This window comes from Mesocricetus auratus, unplaced genomic scaffold (assembly GCF_017639785.1).
Source record: "Mesocricetus auratus isolate SY011 unplaced genomic scaffold, BCM_Maur_2.0 Super-Scaffold_100009, whole genome shotgun sequence".
Classification (NCBI taxonomy): domain Eukaryota; kingdom Metazoa; phylum Chordata; class Mammalia; order Rodentia; family Cricetidae; genus Mesocricetus; species Mesocricetus auratus.
The window spans coordinates 86027569-86045636 of NW_024429193.1; the positions used below are offsets into that span (position 1 = coordinate 86027569).

At 42.1% G+C, this 18068-nt stretch overlaps 1 protein-coding gene and 1 pseudogene across 1 annotated transcript in view; one reads left to right on the forward strand and one right to left on the reverse strand.

Annotated features, from left to right (window-relative positions):
- Positions 1-18068, reverse strand: part of LOC101844513 (IQCJ-SCHIP1 readthrough transcript protein) — a 608362-nt gene that overhangs the window by 201027 nt on the left and 389267 nt on the right. The gene's annotated exons all lie outside the window — the stretch shown is intronic.
- Positions 4943-5545, forward strand: LOC106022483 (annotated as a pseudogene).

Below are 18068 nucleotides of genomic sequence, written 5' to 3' on the forward strand. Positions count from 1 at the left end.
GAGAGATTGCAGGGAGAGAGCGTTCTAATTTCTGGGAGAGAGCGATGCATCTGGAAGGTCCATGACTATGATCCGACACCCATTTGCAATAACTAGTTTTTCCCTAAGAGATTTGGGTCTTTGATTCTAAACAGAATCTAAAGCATAAATAGGAAGGAGATCAAGGAGCTGCTATTCATAATTATATTTTGAATTTTCACTAAAACAAAAACTCCTTTACTTAAGATAGAACACAGCTCTGTCTTCTATTATGAGCCTGATTGAATTAGTTTTACTCCTCCTATGGAAGGATGTGAGACCAATAGGAGATCAACTTCCTGTTGTGAAATGAGTGTCCCTCTGAAGTGATCATGCCTACAAAAAACATGAATTCCTCAAGGGACAGGAAGGATTATCTTTCCATTTTATTCACTACTACATTTTCAAGACCAAAAGGAGGTCTTGGGTGAGTGGTGGCTGAATTAATATGTATTCAGTGCATACAGTAAGTGCAATAAATAACTTTCAGGGAGTTCACCTGAGCTGAGGGTGTGAAGGACCATTCTGAAGCTAGCCGGTTAAGTAGGACCTAGCTACACATTCAGGGTATTTTGAGGTATGATGGGTGATTATATATTGTTCATAAGGACACTGTCCTAGTTAGCTTTAATTGTCAATCTGATACAGTCTAGCATCATCTGAGAAGAAATCCTCAATTGAGGAATTGCCTAGATCAGATTGGCTCCTAGACTGTGAGGGTTGTTTTGATTTTATTAATTAATGCAGGAGGGCCTGGTCCATTACAGGCAGTACCATCTCTAGGTAGGTGGTCTTTAGATATGTAAGAAAGCTAGCTAAGTGTGAACCTCTGAGCGAGCAAGCCAGCAAACAGTGTTCCTCCACAGTTTCTCCTTCAAGGTCCTACTTGAGTTCCTGCTCTGACTTCTTTCAGTGATGACCTGTCTCCTGTTGATGAAATAAACCCTTTCTTCCCTTAAGATGCTCTTGGTTAGGGTGTTTCTTTATAGCTACAGAAAGGAAACTGGAACAGAAGCCTTGAGGTAGGACAGAGGGTGTTTTAGAACATACCTGAACACAGCTTGTAGAAGCATGCTTGAGTCTAACACAAAGAGGCTAATGCCATTGAAAGAATGTATCATGCCTGCCACAGGGAACACACCAGTGTCAGGTGGTAGACAGGTGTCTTAGTGGGAAACTTGACTGAGTTGTGGGAAGCAAACAATTTGCTGGTCAATGGGCTTAGAGCTCTGGAGGGTCTGCAGACTGCTATCTTTTTTTTTATATTTTATTTTTTTTAAATGTAAATTTAAATTAGAAACATGGTTGCTTCACAAGTCAATTCCAGGTCCCTCTCCCTTTCCTTCCCCTCTCCCATGCCCTCCCACCAACCCCCCCCCCCAATATCCTCTCATTTCCCCAGGGAGGGTGAGGCCCTCCATGGGGGTGTCCATAGTCTGTCATTTCATCCAGAGCAGGGCCTAGACCCTCCCCCAGTATGAGAGTGCATCTCTCATTGTTGGATGGGAGTCCTAAGTCTATTTGTATACCTGGGATAAATATTGATCTACTATCCAAGGCTCAATAGATTACCTAGGTCTCCTCACTGACACCCACGTTCAGGGGGTCTTGATCAGTCCCATGCTGGATTCCCAGGCATCAGTCTGGGATTCAAGAGCTAACCCTTGTCAGGTCAGCTGTTTCTGGGGGTTAAACCAGCCCAGTCCAGACTGCTATCTTAACTTAAATGGTTTAGAGTAGAGAAAATAATGGCTTGATGAGTGAGAGCTAGCGTAGGGTTGGAGGTCTGGGGATTGCTTTGCATATTGAAAGGTATGCTTAGAGCCCAAATGAACCAGAAGCTTTCTCAATGCTAACTGGGTCAGCTTTATGATGAAGACAGCAGAGGACTTACAAAAGAAATCTTGACTTGAAACTTGGTTGTTAAAGTTTTGCCTGATAACTTTTTTGGCAATGCATCGGCAGATGTAACTGTAGTTGCCAGATCTAGATCAAGAGGGTCAGGCTGAGATGTCAATACCTTGCTTAGGTCACAGGGTTCATTCCAGTCATGTTTATGGTAACATGCTCAAAGGGTTTCTAGATAAAAGAACATAGTTTCCCTTTGGGCAAAAGCCACAATCCTGAAAGGTGAAATCTTGAAAGATGAGAACCCCCAGAGATTTTTAGAAAAATCTTAATCCCAGGTAATTAAAATCCAAATGTTGAAACCCTGACACTGAAATTCTTTCAAGATTTTTTGTAGCTTTGACTTCAATTCTCACTGCCAAATGAGGCAGACATTAAAACTAAATTTGGGGCAGGGTTAGTGCATGTTTTTGGCTGTAGACAGGGTAGTTGTCACTATGAGTATTCATTTGTCATAATTCTGCTCCTTCATACATACAGCCCTGTCTGTTTTAAAACAAAACAGCAGCAAGAAGCTACACTTTCTCAGAAAATCAGAGTAATTAAAAAAGCACATTCTTATGCCGGGTGTTGGTGGTGCACGCCTTTAATCCCAGCACTCTGGAGGCAGAGGCAGGCGGATCTCTGTGAGTTCAAGGACAGCCTGGTCTACAGAGTGGGTTCCAGAACAGCCTCCAAAACAATGCAGAGAAACCCTCTCAGAAAAAACCAAAAGAAAGAAAGAAAAAAAAAAAGCACAGCCTTCACATTGGCTAATCATGGCATTCTCATCCATTTACAATATTTTATCTTATTTTTGAAATTTGTGTAAAGTATATGTCTGAGTCTGGGTTTGTGCATACAAGTGTCAGTAATTTTTATGGTATTTAAAAAACAAATGTAAACAAAAGCGGGGCTGGGGAGAAGGCTTGGTCAATATAGTGCCCCGAATTTGGATCTCTATCACCCGTATGAAAAGCTGGGCGCAGAGGTTTGTGCCTGCAGCCCCAGAGCTGAGGAAATGGAGACGAGGGATGAAACAGGCAGACATCTGAGTCTATTGGCCAGCCAGCCTTGCCGAATCAGAGCACTCCAGGCTCAGTGAGAGACCCTGTCCAAAAATAATTGAAAGATTCCAGATGTCTGCCTCTGGCCCTCACACACATATACCTGCATACATCTGTGTACATAGCCATGCAAACATGTACACATACCATCCACATAGCCATGCAAACATGTACACATATTAAACAATACTACATACGCACACAATAGAAGAAAAGAAAACCCGGAGATATTTTTTATAATTGTATTTTTGGGATTTTGATCTTTTTGGATTTTAACGTTTGGGGTTATGGTGTTTGGGATCCTGTAACTCAGAATTATAGACCAAACTCTGCTTTCTGCTATGATTCGGAGTTTGAAAAGGTTCAACACCCACACTGATCTCTCACCTTTGAATTTATCACCCACCATTTAAACTTACAGTTCTTCACAGCATCATTGCGACCTCACATGAAGCTGCGTAGTGTAAGCACTGCAGCCAATCTGGAGGAGCAGTGCCAGCCAATTTCCCTGTTCCAGGGCCCCCCCTCCTACAGAAGCCAGCCATCCTCTGGCTTTTCTCGTAGCTGTTATTGAACCCAAGAAGGCATTTTCTTTAGTCACCTGCTATTTGCTTAACATAGGAAAGGAAAAGGGAAGAAACCAATATTTATTGACTGCTTTCCGTAGGCTACAATTTGAATCATGCTTTAAATTTAATACACAGACACACAGACACACAGACACACAGACACACACACACACACACACACACACACACACACACACACATTTGGTTTTTGGAGACAGGGCTTCTCTGTATTGTTTTGGAGGCTGTCCTGGAACTCATTCTGTAGACTAGATTGGCCTCGAACTCACAGAGATCCGCCAGCCTCTGCCTCCCAAATGCTGGAATTAAAGGCATGTGCCACCCACACCCGGCTTAATTTATATTTTAAAGTTTATTTTTAATTTATTTAGAGACAGGGACTCCCATATCTCAAGCTAAGCTAGGACTATGCTTCCATCTCTTCTATCTTGCCTATGTGGTGCTAGGGATCACACTCTGGGCCTTATGCTAGGCAGACACTACCACCAACTGAGCTACATCCCAAACCCAGCACTTGTTATGTCCTTTGGAGGAGAGATGAGGAGGGAGCCTCAGCACCCAAGGGTGAGATAAGCACATCAGCTGGCTTCCTTCTGCCCTGTCCCCGACTTCTGTACGGCTCACCTTCTACAATCTCCTATGAAGAGGCTTGTGGAATGGACTTGGGATAATGCCAAGTTATACCAACTAAACTGGAATATTTTGTCCAAACCCAACCCCTGACAAATCCAATGATAGGTAGAGATGAGAAAGCTGGAGGAGGAGAAGGGCAACTTTTCCTAAACTGGTGAACTGTGGCTGCCGACAACTCTGAATTGTTATTTATTAACAAAAACAATGAGTTTGGAAATGCTGAAATAATGTGGGAAATGATTTTAGTGACTCACTAAAGAGAAAAAACCCTAACATTTGAAATTATTATCTATTTCATGTAACTACATGAAAATAGGTAGTGAAATAAATTGGAAGTAGAAGGGAGTATGCAATAATGAAAATAGATGTTTGTTAAGTTGGGGAACTTGGGTTTGGGCATGTGGACCACCCAGGCAGCCCACAGCATCTGGTCATGCAGTTCCACTCAATATATCTTACATACTCCCAAATCTGAACAATGGCTGACAGGAAGACCGGACCATCCTGTCGGAAGAGGATCGTTTGGTCGTCATTAGCTTGGACATGATTGGGACCTCATCTGCATGGAGATGGACAAGGTTCTGTGCAGCATCGCCAAAAAGAAATGGAGGATAGCGGGAGATCTTCCTCATCTTGTGTGAGCCCTGCTCGGATATCCCAGCCGTTTCAAAGAATCCCGTGTTGGTGTTGCTTGTTCTCTGTGGCACCCTTTCTGGTTCTCAGTCTGACAGGCTTCTAGTCGCAGCCAATATGAACATCTGCTGTGCTTAGCTAGCCGGTCTGATGAAGAACACGCAACAGTGCGGCCCCTTTGCCTTCCTGAGAACTACCAGATGAGCTATTATTTCTATCATGGCCTCTCTTGCTCCAAGATATCCTACGTTGCTGAGGACAGGGATGGGAAGACAGTGGGTTATGCCCTGGCTAAAGTGGAAGAGGATACTGATGATGTCCCTCATAGACATTCTACATCACTGGCTCCAAACGGTGTCTTGGCCTGACCAAGAAACTGACTGCCTCATGGACCTTTATGGAGACTTTCAGAACTAAGTGCATATTCCTACACGTCAGGGAGAACAGCTGAGCAGTCTTCCACCTTTAGTCCAACACTTTCAACCTCCACGGTAGTGAGGTGGAGCCCATCGGCTCTGCAGACAGGGAAGAAGCATATGCTATGCAGAGAGACCTCTCACAGAGGGCAGGTGAGCTGAGACAGCAGTGGGTGCTGAGGAAAGGCAGATGTGTGGTTACGGGTTCCAGGGAGGACCATGAGGCTCAGGGCAGCACACTTCTTGGTTCTGAAATGTAGCAGGCTTTCTTGGAGTGCCAGCCTCCAAATCATAACATGGAGACTTGCTATTAGTTATGAATGCCTGACCTCAGTTTAGGTTCATTTCTTGGCATTTCTTACAACTTAATTTAACCTGTTTCTCTTCGTGGCTTTTTACCTTTCTTTCATTCTGTATGTCCTACTTTACCTGCCTTGTGCTTGTCTGTCTGTCTGTCTGTCTGTCAGCTGCTTCGCTGGCAGATTTCCTCCTCTTGCTTATTCTCTCTGCCTGTCAGTCCCTCCACTGCTTAGCTATTGGCCATTCAGCTTTTTGTTAGACCTATCAGATGCCTTAGGCAGGCAAGGTAAAACAGCAAGACATCTTTACATAGTTAAACAAATGCAGCATAAACAAGTGTAACACATGTTAACACAGTTAAACAAATGTAACACACCTTTACATAGTTAATATTCTGTAGCATAAACAAATGTAACACACTTTTACATAGTTAAAGTGATATTCTGCAATGTAAACAAATGTAACACATCTTTACAAAGTTAAAGTAATATTCCGCAACACTGAAGAGCCTGCTGTCAGCAGGGGAACCTGACAGGAGATGGTAGTGGGAGTGACAGCAGAGATATCACTGCTGTCAAGATGGCTCACAGGACTCATATTCTACCTCCTAGTTTACAAGTCCTTGTAGTTTGGCCCCATTTTTCTTCTGAACCCTGAATGTGCTCTGTAGCACCTGTTCTGGGGTCAGCTCAGAATGACCTGGATGGATTATTATTTTCAAGGCTTGACAGAAGCCTTCCACATAACCTGCTGTGATCATGAAGACATACATGCACTTGGAACCTGCTGTACAGGGGCCAAGGAGGTTTAAGGACTGCCTTGGCAGCACCCTCCCTGGTTGCTACCATGTTGCATTGTATTCTGTTTGTAGTTGTCCTGTGCTGCTTGGGTGTAGGCTTCAGAATGCCAAATAGGAAGTGGGGATCACCCAGGAAGCTCCCCAGCTTCCAATGTTTGATGGAAGTCACTCTTACTTTCTCTGACAGTTGCCCATGTCCTGCCCTCCCTCTTTTAGAAGAAGAGTGTTTCCTTTCTCAGTGGAGGAGGTGGTAGGTATTAAACATTTACACAAGCAGAATTTGTAGATCTTAAGGAAAGGACAAGCAGAAATTAAATTGCAATCTCTAGCTTGAAAAACTAAAAATACATAAAATGGAAAAAAGTGGTGAACTCACCGAAGTCTGTAAAAAATTCTGCTACTTATGATATTTGCTCCATAATAAAGTAAGTAAAGAAATGTCATCTGAGAATATGATTTCCCTTTCCTTTTCATTAAGAATACTTTCTCATTTTCGGGGAAGCTATAAGCCACAGTGACCAGGGAAGTAGGCTAGCTGCAGATTTTCACTTCTCCCTCCTCTTCTCCAAATCACCCCCCCCCACCGCTCTTACCCCCAGCTCCTAGTAGACCACCTGCTCTGGTCTCCTTGTCCCCATCCCCAGCAGACCACCCAGATTTTCTCTTCCTGTCTTCCCTGTCCCTACACACCCCCTTACTCTAGCCCCTGTCTCCAGCAGGCATTCCTGGGAACCTGTAGGTCACACAGGCTAGGGAAGCAGGTATGCTAATTGCAGATCTTTACCTCTCCTCCTGTCCTCCGAATCCAATCCCTAGTCTCACCCCAGCTCTGTAGCAGGCTACCTGCCAAGGCCTACCCTTCCTCTCTGCTCCCATCTCCAGAAGATAATGGGCTAAGCCTCCGAAACTGCAAGTAAGCCTCAATTAAGTGTGTTGTTTCATACGAGTTGCCATTTTCTGTAAGGGACTTAGGCATCTGCAGTGTTTGCCACCTACGGGGTGTTCTTGAACAGATTCTCCACAGATACTTCTTTTTGCCTTCTTGGGTGTGCTAGTTTTATATCGATATAACCCAAGCTAGTGTCATTTGAAAGAAGGGAGCCTCAATTGAGAAAATGTCTCCATTAGATCAGGCTGTATATTTACATGCCTTAAGATTGCTTGCAACACATGTACAATGTAATTGCTGATTTGGAAACAAATGAAAACAAAAAATGTTTTGTTTATGGAATATTCACAAGAAAAAAAGAGTTGCTATGGTCATGGCATCTCTTCACAGAAATAGATTAGTGACCAAGGCAAAAATTCATTAAAGAAATCTATGAAAATACACACAAGCAGTTGAAGGAAATGAATAAAATAGTTAAAAACCTGAAAATGAAAATAGAGTCAACATAGAAAACCCAAACTTAGGGAAATCTCGAAATGAGAAATTTAGGAACTTGAACAGCAACCTCATAGGCAAGCTTCATCAACAGAATATACAAGATTGAAGAGATAATCTCATGTATTGAGGTAACAGTAGAGGAAATGGATATATTTCCTCAAAGAAAATGTTAAACAAAAACGAAAAGCAAAACAACAGCAACAACAAAACACCTCCAGGTACAAAGCATCCAAGAATTCTGGGACACTATGAAAAGACCAGATCTAAGAGTAGTAGAAAGAGGAAGGAGAAGAAACCCAAGTCAAAGGCACAGAAGCTACTTTCAACAAACCATAGAAGGAAATTTCCCTAACCTAAAGGAGTAGATGACTTTCAAGGTACAAGAAGCATACAAGATCATAAAATAAATTTCGCTCAGCACATAATAATTAAAACAATAACCACACAGAATAAAGAAATAATATTAAAAACTGCAAGGGAAAAAGACCAAGTACGTATAAAGGCAAGTCTATTAGAATAAAACCTGACTTCTCAGTAAAGACTCTAAAGTCAGAAGGGCCAGGACAGATGTTCTATGAACCCTTAGAGACCTAAGATGACCACCCAGACTATTATACCCAGAAAAACTTTCAATCACAATATATGGAAAAAAGAAAATCCATGGTAAATAAAATTTAAGTTGTATCTATTAATATATCCAGCCCTACAGAAAATACTAGAAGGGAATCTTCAACCCAAAGAGGTTAATCAAACCCAAGAAAATAAGAGAATAAATAACTTCAGAACAGCAAATCAAAAGCCGGTAAAGCACACACGTGTGCATACGTACACACCACCACCACCACCACCACCACCACCAACACCAACACCACCACCACCACCACCACCACCACCAACACCACCACCACCACCACCACCACCACCACCACCACCACCAACACCACCACCACCACCACCACCACCACCACCACCACCACCACCAACACCACCACCACCACCACCACCAACACCACCACCACCACCACCACCACCACCACCACCACCACCAACACCACCACCACCACCACCACCACCACCACCACCACCACCACCAACACCACCACCACCACCACCAACACCACCACCACCACCAACACCACCACCACCACCACCACCACCACAACAAAGTAACAGAAATTGATACACACTGCTGTTGGTAACTCTCAGCATCAATGATCTCAACCTCCCCACAGAGGACATTTATTAACAAAATGGATATGAAAACAGGTTCCATTCCTCCACCGTAACATCTAGGATAGATATCACCTCAGGGTAAAATGAAGGAAAAATATAGTCTAAGTAAATGGATCTAAGAAGAAAGCTGCTGTAGCTATTTTAATATTTTACAAAACGGATTTCAAACCAAAACAAATTAGAAAATAGAGGGAAGGACACTGCAAGTCTTAGCCTCTATCCACCAAATGCAAGGGCAACCAATTTCATAAAAGAAACATGACAAAAGCTAACCTCATATATTGACCCTCACACAGTGATAATGGGAGTCTTCAGTACCTACTCTCACCCAGAGATAGACAAAAACTAATCATAAAAAACGCTGGAGATAACGGATGTCATAAACCAAATGGATCTTACAAATATTTATAGAACATTTCATCCAAACACCAAGAAAATATCCCTTCTTTTCAGCTTATGGAACTTTCTCCAAAACTGACCACATGCTTGTACACAAGCGTACAACACAGAAGAAAACAGAAATACACCTTGTATCTTATCTGACACCACAGGTTAAAGCTGAATATTAACAACAGGAAACCACATGAAAGCTGAACAACTCACTAATGAATGAAAAATAGATCAAAATAGAAATTAAAGACCTAGGATTGAATGAAAACATAACTTGCCTAAATTTATGGGATGTAATGTAGGTGGTTCTAAGGTAGGTTTAAAGCACTAATCGTCTACATAAAAAAATTGGATCTCTCTCATACTAGTTATTTAGCAACACACCTGAAAGCTCTAAAATAAAAAGAGGGAATACCACTCAAAAGGAGTAAATGTCAAAAAATAATCAATCTCACGAATAAAATCAATAAAACAGAAATAAACAAAAAGCCCAATCAAAGAAAAAATAATACAAAGAATCAATGAAACAAAGAGTTATTTTTTAGACGATCAATGAGATTGACAAATCCTTATAGAAATTAATTAAAAGGTGGATAGAAATTATCCAAATAAACAAAATTAGAGGCGAGAAGGGGAATATAACAATAGATATTGAGGAAAGCCAGAGAATCATAAAGACATACTTTAAAAATATATACTCCACCAAATTGGAGAATCTAAAAGAAATGAATAATTTTCTTAATATATACCACCTACCAAATTATATCAAGATAACAAGATAAACATTTTAAACAGACCTATAACCCCTAGTGAAATAGAAGCAGCAGTTAAAAGTCTCCCAACAACAGCAACAAAAAGCCCAGGACTGGATTTTTTTTTTGTTTTTGTTTTTTTTTTTCGAGACAGGGTTTCTCTGTGGCTTTGGAGGCTGTCCTGGAACTCACTTTGTAGACCAGGCTGGCCTTGAACTCACAGAGATCCACCTGCCTCTGCCTCCCGAGTGCTGGGATTAAAGGCGTGCGCCACCAACGCCCGGCTAGGACTGGATGGTTTTAATGCAGAATTCTACCAGACTTTCAAAGAATAGTTAATACCAACACTCAAATTATTTCACAAAATAGAAGGAACACTGACTAATTCACTTTATAAGACAACAGTTACCCTGATATCTAAACTACATGAGGAGCTGTCAGAATGGAGTCCTGTGTGAGGAGAATTCTGAGTTCTTACAGGAAAACTCCAAGTAAAGAAGACAAGAGTTTTGTGACCAGTTTCTTCAGAACATAGAATTGTTCTTGGAATGTGGGTTTTTATCCCTCCCAGGTATAGTGGATAACAGTGAGTTTACTTTATTCATTGCAACTGGTTATTGTTTTTGGTTTATATGCCTTTCTGGAAAAACACGTTTTTTCCATATGCAACTTTTCCTTGTATACAGCTTGAAGTCATAAGAATTTTATTCATGTGACCTTTTTCAACCCTCAGAGTCTAAATTGTCTGATGTGCTGAATAAAGTTGGCAGTGCATGGCATTTCAGTCTGAGTCATTTTTAGGTTTCATTCTGCCAGGCTCCACCACCTTAAGAGTGATAACCAAAGACTCAACAAAGAGAGAGAATTACAGACCAATTTCCCTTATAAACACTGTCTTAGGTAGGGTTTACTATTGCTATGAAGAGACACCATAGCCATGGTAACTCTCATAAAGGAAACATTTAGTTGGGATGGTTCACTTGCAGTTACAGAGATTCAGTCCATTATCCTCATAGTAAGATTAGTATAGTGTAAATGGATGTTCTACCAAAAGCCATCTACAGATTCAATGCAATCTCCACCAAAATTCACAGACCTTAAAAGGAAAAATTTCAGCTTCATATGGTAACACAAAAACTCAGAATAGCAAAAAAAATCCTGAATTAAAAAACAAAATGAAAAAATAAAATGAAAAAGAACTGCTGGTTGCTGGTTGTATCATTGCCATCCCTGGCCTCAGATTGTACTACAGAGCTATAGCAGCAAAAACAACATGCGGTTGGCACAAAACAGACGTGCTGATCAATGGAATCATATTGAAGATCCAGGCCTAAACCCACACACCAAAGACATGTGATCTTTGATTAAATAAAAGTCAGAAATACACAATAGAAAAAAGAAAGCATCTTTATAATAAATGGTGCTTGTCTAACTGGATGACTGCGTGTAGAATAATTCAAATAGATCCATATCAATTACCCTATGCAAAACTCAACTTCAAATGGATCAAAGGCCCCAGACATACTGAACCTGATAGAGGAGAGTGGAGAATAGCCGTGACCTTATTGGCACAGGAAAAGATTTTCTGAACAGAACACAAATGAAAGGTTCAGGCATTACACTGGCCTGCCCTGTTACCTGGCAGGATGCACTCAGGCAGTACTCTGGCCAGCCCAGAGTTCCATGAGAACCATGCAGGGGCAAAGGACCCCTTTAAAGGACTGACCCCTGCCCGCTTATGCTCTCTCTCTTGAGCACTCTTACTCTCATCTTACTCTGTCTCTCTCTGTCTGTATCTCTCTTTCATATCTCTCTCTCTCTGCTCTTCAGTTCTGCACGGGTTGGTTACCTCTCACACCTCCTTTCCCTCCTTGTCTACCAATAAACTCCACGTGGGATCATTGAGTCACGGTTTGTGTCTCCTTACTGGATAAACCTAAACATTTTGACAACAACAAGTAGCACATGCACTAAGAATAACAAAAAAACGGGATCTCTGGGGCTCAGCAGTTGAGAGCACTGTCTGCTCTTCCAGAGGACCAGGGTTCATTTCAAAATACCCAAATGGCATCTTGCACCTGTCTGTAATACCAGTTCCAGAGTATGGACATGCAGGCAAAACACTAATGAACATAAAATAAAAACAAATTTGTTAATAAATGGAGCCTCATGAAACCAAAAAGCTTTGGCATGACAAAGGACACTGTTGTTAGGGCCAAGAAACATCCTAAAGAATGGGAAAATAATTTACTACACATCTGATCAAGGGTTAATATCCAAAATATATAAAGAGCTAAGAAAAACCCCTAGATATCAAGAAAACAAATAATCTTATTAAAAATGGGTTACATATCTAAACAGAGAATTTTCTCAAAAGAAGAAACTCAAATGGCTTAGAAACACTTAAATTTCCAGCATCCTCAGTCATCAGGGAAATACAATTATACTAGGTTTCTACGTTACCCCCAAATGTCTCCAATTCCAGTTGTCCCTCTGAGTACTCTCTCTCTCCGTCTTTCCCCAACCTGATCATTCTTGTTCTCATCCTCACCTACCCCCAGTCCACCCAAGCTATCTGTTCTATTCCCCTTCTGGGGGAGATTCATGGGCTCCCTGTTGAGTCCTCCTAGTTATCTAGCCTCTCTGGGTCTGTGGATTGTAGCATGATTTTTCCTTTACAGCTAATATCCACTTATGAGTGAGTACATACCATGTTTGTCTCTAGGTCTGGGTTACCTCAAGATGTTTTTTTTTCCAGTTTCACCCATTTTCCTGCAAATTTCATGATGGTATTATTATTTTTAATAACTGATAAATACTCTATTGTATAAGTGTGCCACGTTTTCTTCATCCATTCTTCAGTTAAGGGACATCTAAGTTGTTTCCAGTTTTTGGCTATTATGAATAAAGCTGCTATGAACGTAGTTGAGCAAATGACCTTGTGCTAGGATGGAGCATTCTGTGGATATATGACCAGGAGTGGTATGATTTGGAGGTAGATAGATTCCCAGTTTCCTGAGAAACCTCGTATATATTACGGCTTCTGGATTTGCGTTTTTATGGGTTTCCTGAGTGTGCAAAACTATAGGACTTTTTGTCTATATTTGCATCTTGGGTCATTTCTGGAGTTCTTTTCCTTCTGTTTGTTTTGTTCTATTCTAATGTGTTTGTTTTATATTATTTCATTATTATCCCATAGGAGCCTATTTGTTTCCTAATGAGAGACAGAAAGGGGGGTGGATCTGGACGGGAAAGGGAGGAGGGAGAGGAATTGGGAGCAGTAGGGGGACCCCATCAACAGGATATATTATATTAAAAACACTATTCTGTTTTTGTTTTTTTTAGATGAATTTTTGTGTATAACAGAAAAATAATCTATTTTCTTTCTTTTTTTGTTTCGGGACAGGGGTTTCTTTGTGTAGCTTTGGAGCCTGTCCTGGAAGACAAGACTGACCTTGAACTCACAGAGATCGGCCTGCCTCTGCCTCCCCCAGTCTGGGATTAAAGGCACGCATCACTCCCTGCATGGCACAAGAATCTATTTTCAATAAAAGAAAACATTCTCTCCTCCTCTGAGTTCAGGAAAGCGCTACTTTTCTTGCTTTCCCCACAGCCCTCAGAGCAAAGAATACTGAGATAAATTGTACAGCCCCACACACTGCAGCAGGGACAGCAGCACTTACGTGCCCAAGTACCAGGGAACCATTACCACGGGGGCAGAACTGAGAGACCAGCATCGAGAAGCCGTCATCGAGGAGTCACTGGCTGTTTCCAGATGCACAGTGCTTTGCTGCTTTCTCTCAGGTAAATGAAGCATAAGTGGATTGCAAGCCCTCAATTCCAGCAGTTAATATCCCAAACATATGCAGTAATGTGATTTTTAGTCTTATTGATATTAAATAGAAATGACACTTAAAAGTATGTATTTGTAGACTGAGCTTCAGGAAAGAATGAGGAACGCAATTCCATTGGTCTTGCTGTTCATAAGGTTCTGTGTAAAATCACAAAGAACAGCACTCATTGTAGTAAACAACTCTAACAATGGTATCAGTTCAAAGTATTTGCTAAGTGTTTTCATTTTTCATAAAAGTATTATTGCAGACCTACTAAGAGCCAGGTAGAGTTTACATTCTAATGTGGAGTTGTCTAAGAAACTGCTTAAATAAGGAACACACAATGTGTTCCTGTGTTGTGAGTGTTAAGGAGAAAATAAAGCAAAGAAAGGAGATTGGAAGAAAAAAAAAGCTCTTGGAAAATGTGGAATTTGATAGGCTGTGCGGAAATGGGTGGCTGGAAGAGGGCTTCAAGAGGAGCGCTCCCAGGAAAGCAGTAGCTGAGTGTGCTTAGTGTGATACAGGAAGAGGCAGGGCCAGCAAGAAGAGAAAGATGCTGCCTTTGAAGTCTAGGGACAGAGACACAGGGCACACTTTCTCCAGGATGCTGAGTCCCCGCACCAAGTTTTCTGGAAAGCAGACAGGCAAGGGACTCTCTTCCTTTTGTCTTCTGGAACACATGACTAGAAAGAGTCAGCCTTCTCTAGGTGGTTTAAATAGTACTCCTTCCTGGCTGACCCTTTTCTCACCTATGGAGACATGAGATCAAGCAAATTTTCTGATATGCTTCCTTATTCTCACACTTGGAAGCTGGAGGTCAGAGAATCAGGAGTTCTAGACCAGCTTCAGTTACATAGCAAGTTCAAAGCCAGCTTGGGCTACTTGAGACCCCATCTCAAAAAATCAAGTATAGATAGATGGTAGATAGATAGATGGATAGATATATAGATAGATGTCATAGAGATAGATGATAAGTACATAGAAGTAAGGTAGGTAGATAGATGATAGGTAGGCAGATAGAATATGAGGTGAACTGTTTGGCTCCTCACCTCCAACTACCTAGTCACAGGCAAACAGCTCCTTTACTGAGGACAAATAAGGTCAACGATGGAATCACAGCACCTGCGTCTTGTCTGTCTTCCCTTCCAAGCCAGGAAAAGCCCACCCTGACACATGCCACACTCTTCAGATCTGGACGGCTCTCCCTGTTGTGTAGGGAGGATGAAATCAATTGTCTTCTTCTATCCACTTCGGTCTTTGAAAATGTATTGCATGTATTAGAAACCCCCTTGGGGGTCCCTCCCCTCTTCATAACACATATTTGTCAATAAAATCTCTCATGTTTAAAAGCAATTCTCTAGGGTTAAAATCACCTTCCCACAGGCTTGAAGAATGGAGAGGGTTGCAACATAAATTTAATTACGAGTTCCTACACTGGTACTCTGGGAATTAACTGGGTGATTAGAGGAAAGAGCTCACCAATAGCATCATCTGGGCAGCACTGACTACTGTGCAAGTGTCTCCTGTGTTTTGTCAGTTCATATCCCTAGTTTAATAAATAACTGTTAAGTTTATAATTAGCTTGCATTCTTTTATTCGACTATTTTACTATGTTGGTCTTAAATATAAATAAACTCAGCTGTATTTTCATCAATAACAATAATATAAAATATTTTATCATTAAAAGCAAATATTCTTACTCATCTTGTTCCCAATGCTACCATCTGAGATTACTTACTTTATTTAATCAAAGTTTATTTTTTGAGATAGTTTTATTTATATATCCTAGGCTGTTCTTGAACTTGTGACCTCCCAGCCTCAGCCTCCCAGGTGTTGGGATGGCAAACATGAGTCACTATGCCTGGCCAATCAGAATTCTATGAAATAGTCAGTTGTACTTGAAATGAAGAAGGTGATTGCCAACCATCCTTATTTTAGTGAGAATCAGATTGCTTTTCTTTCATTTGGAAACATAATTTTCAATGTGCAAGTGGCATTTCATAACTGAGTTGTGTGTCAAGGGGAAGATGAGGACAATTTAAGAGAGTCCAGGTGTGGTTGCGGATGCTGCTGTGACGTGCAAACACTGGTTACTTAGGAAGTAGCGTATGTAAGCCACACGCTCAAAGAGATGAGATGTACAGCAGATGCTGATAAGATTCTTCAGAATGTTCCCATCCAAATTCCTAGAGCTCTCCGGGGTTTATGAAACAATGAGAGGAAGAAATAGATGCCTGGAAAGGTACATTCAAAGCTGGGCTTCACGCAGCCACAGATGGGGCAGTGAGAACCCTGCTCAGAAGACATGGCTGGAGGCGTGTCCACAGCACAGCAGAGCCGGCTCCTGGGGTGGGGATGCCCCTGGGTGCCCCATTTCTCTAACACTGGAGAGCTCCGGGACAGGTGAAGCCTGCAGAAGTGTTTAGAAGTTGTCAATTTGGCCATCTATTAATTGTTAACGCAAGCACTCCTGGAGGGTGGAGACAGGAGGGCCAAGAGTTCTATCTCATCCTTAGCTACATACTGGGTGTGGGGCTTTCCTGAGATGCAAGAGCAATTCACCCTAACCAATACTAACAGTGCTTGGAGTTTCCTCCAGAGCACGGTGCTCCATTTGCCTTGTAGACTACTCCCTCGTCTCTCTCCTCACTTCTGCACCCCGGGCTTTGTGAGCATATATGTGGACACCCTCAATCAAGATTTGTCTAGATTCTGCGTTAGGCTTCTGAGTAAGCACACTCTTGGCAGAGTCTGCCCTTGGGGAAAGCTGGTGGGGAAAGGCCTTTGTGAACTAGGAAACCTGACCAAGGCCATGAGAGTAGAGAATCCTGGAGTCCAAGTGCCAGGATCACCACTTAGAACAGCAGCCAGCAGGATTCAAGAAGACAAGGCCCATTGACCCCTTGATCCAGAGAGAGAGCATCCAGCTTAGGATGTGGGCAGGGATGGACCTCTCCAGCAGGGTTGGGGGTACTCCTTACTTGGCTCTGGAGACTCTGTCCACACAGAGGTAATGACAATGTGTTTGTATACACCCGCGGTGCTTTTCTCATTGCTATGACAAAGTGCTCAACAGGAGCAATGTGAAGAAGGGAGGGCTTGTTTGAGGGCGGGGAGGCATGGCAGGGAGGGCATGAGGCATCCGGTCACATTGCAGCTACAGTTAGGAAAAGAGACAAATGCTGGTGCTCAGCTCACTTTTTTTTTTTTTAAGGAATCTCACTCTTTTTTTTTTATTGCCATTTTTTTATTAATATTTTTTTATTTTCCATTTTAAATTTAGATAAGAAACAAGGTTGCTTCACAAGTCAGTACGAGGTCCCTCTCCCTTTCCCTCCCCTCCTCCCGTGCCCTCCCCCCCATCCCCCCCTCGTTATCCCCTCAATCCCCCAGGGAGGGTGAGGCCCTCCATGGGGGTGTCCATAGTCTGTCATTTCATATAGGGCAGGGCCTAGACCCTTCCCCAAGAGTTCAGGGTGAGAGTGCACCTCACATTGTTCTATGGGAGTCCAGAGACCGTGTGTATACTTGGGATGGGTACTGATCTGCTGTCCAAGGCTCAATAGATTACCTAGGCCTCCTCACTGACACCCAGATTCAGGGGGTCTTGATCAGTCCCATGCTGGATTCCCAGGCTGATGCCTGGGATTCAAGGGTTAACCTTTGTCTGGTCAGCTGTTTCTGGGGGTTCAACCAGCCCAGTCTTAATCCCTTTGATCATCAGTCCTCCCTCTCTGATACTGGCTTTCTTGAGTTCAGCTCAGTACTTAACCAGCCAGTAAATGAAGTTTCTGTTTCCCAGACTCTCTGGCAATAGGATTGTAGGCTGGCACTCCCCAGATCTATGTCTAAAATCCATATATGAGAGAGTACATGCCATGTTTCTCTTTTTGTGACTGGGTTACCTCACTCAGGATGGTTTCTTCTAGTGTCATCCATTTGCCTGCGAATCTCATGATTCCATTATTTTTTTCTGCTGAATAGTACTCCATTGTGTAGATGTACCACATTTTCTCTATCCACTCTTCGGGTGAGGGACATCTAGGTTGCTTCCAAGTTCTGGCTATTACAAATAAAGCTGCTATGAACATAGTGGAACAGACATCTTTGTTATATGAATGGGCATCTTTTGG